The sequence below is a fragment of the Austrofundulus limnaeus genome, unplaced genomic scaffold, assembly GCF_001266775.1.
Source record: "Austrofundulus limnaeus strain Quisiro unplaced genomic scaffold, Austrofundulus_limnaeus-1.0 Scaffold171, whole genome shotgun sequence".
Classification (NCBI taxonomy): domain Eukaryota; kingdom Metazoa; phylum Chordata; class Actinopteri; order Cyprinodontiformes; family Rivulidae; genus Austrofundulus; species Austrofundulus limnaeus.
In genome coordinates this window covers 544,529-546,166 of record NW_013952573.1, presented here as the reverse complement: position 1 = coordinate 546,166, position 1,638 = coordinate 544,529, and positions in this window count along the sequence as shown.

The window sequence follows — 1,638 nt, the reverse complement described above, 5'->3', positions numbered from 1 at the left end:
GATGTATTTTGAATGGTCTTCTGTTTATCTTTTTTTTCATGATTCCATATTTTTTCCTCAGAATTGAGTGATTCCATATTTTATTCCCTGTGCTTGGTCATTAAAAGTAACGTTCACTGACTTCCACAATGTTTTCTCTTCATTTCTTTGTGTTCAAGCCAACAAGTTGCCCTTTGGAATGACCTTATTATTGTTGTTTCATGTTTTTGATCTGAGTTTGTTTTACAGAATGAAATGTCTGAATGAGTGCTCATCCAAGACTGGTGATTCCACACTTTTTGCCAGGGGTTGTACATGATTGTCCATGTTTCACGGTGGCTGGTAATGGTAAAGGTTACATTTAGATGCTCTTTTGCTGGTGCAGTAATGTTAGCTGTATTATGATTTTTTTTCACTCATCTACAATATTTGTAGGGATCTGGCCATCTAAAATGCAGATTCTGAAAAAGGGAACAACAACAAATGCATTTTCAGAAGAGTGCTACAGTACAAAATGTGTGAATGGGTTTGTATCAGACATACCAAACGAGAGAAGAGTGGATGATGAGAAGGAAAGGGAATGAATAATGAATCAAGAGGTCAGTTTAGACTAAAAAGCCAAAGCAGTCGATACACATTCCACACACACCGAAACAACCAAACAAACAAGAAAGGATGGGTGACTACACTCTCCTACACAGTTCTTTTTAAAAAACCTGCACTATATCTTTGTGAATAATGCACACCTACACACTTCCCTTTAATCTTACTTCAATAAACGAACAAGCCCAACACAACAAGAACTGTCATTGTGCTGCAAAGAGGCTAAAGCCACCACAAACCAAATCCCACCAGAACACATTTTTCTTACAGCCAATAAGCTGATTTTATAKATAATTTATTAATCTGTATTGGAAATAGGGGCTCTGAACCTCCTCAAGGTATGACTTTAAATAAACAAATAATAAATCATTTACATGCCTTTTATGTTTTGCCTCAGTTTTCCAAACCTGAAATTGTGCTTTCCAGATGTGACAATAAAATTGATGCCATATGAAAAAAGACAAACTGGATCTTCATTTTTAATGGCTTCCCTTCATCACTTGGTGCCTCCTTTCGATGGAGGCCGAGAGGCAGATCCTTTATCTCTGTCATTTCTCTCAAACCTTGTGACTCCTGATAAAACATAATTATGACAAATGACTGATGAYGGTATTATAGAGTCTGAATATCTTATGTACTCGTATCTGTTTAATCAAAGCCAGTCTGAGCCACTGTTTTAGGTGGGAGACTGAGAAGATGTGTTCATGAATATTGATGCTGTCTGTGTAGGGCTTCAGTCTGCATAATGTTAATAAGTTATTGTAGTCTGAAAACTTTCCTGCACAAAACAAACTGTCTCAAACATTCCACCGCAGTTCGCACAAATTCTGTTTTATAAACATTTACASCACTGTCAGGACTGAATAACAGTTTTTTACCTAAGGTTTTTGTTATTTACAAATGAATAAACATCATTAAGAGCTGCTAGTTGTAGAATCTTAGATGCAGTGCAGGCCAGACGTTAAACTTGTAACAGCATATCCTTGAAATTGTCAAAGAATACATCTTTTAATTTAATTTAATTTAATTTAATTTAATTTATAGACTATATATATA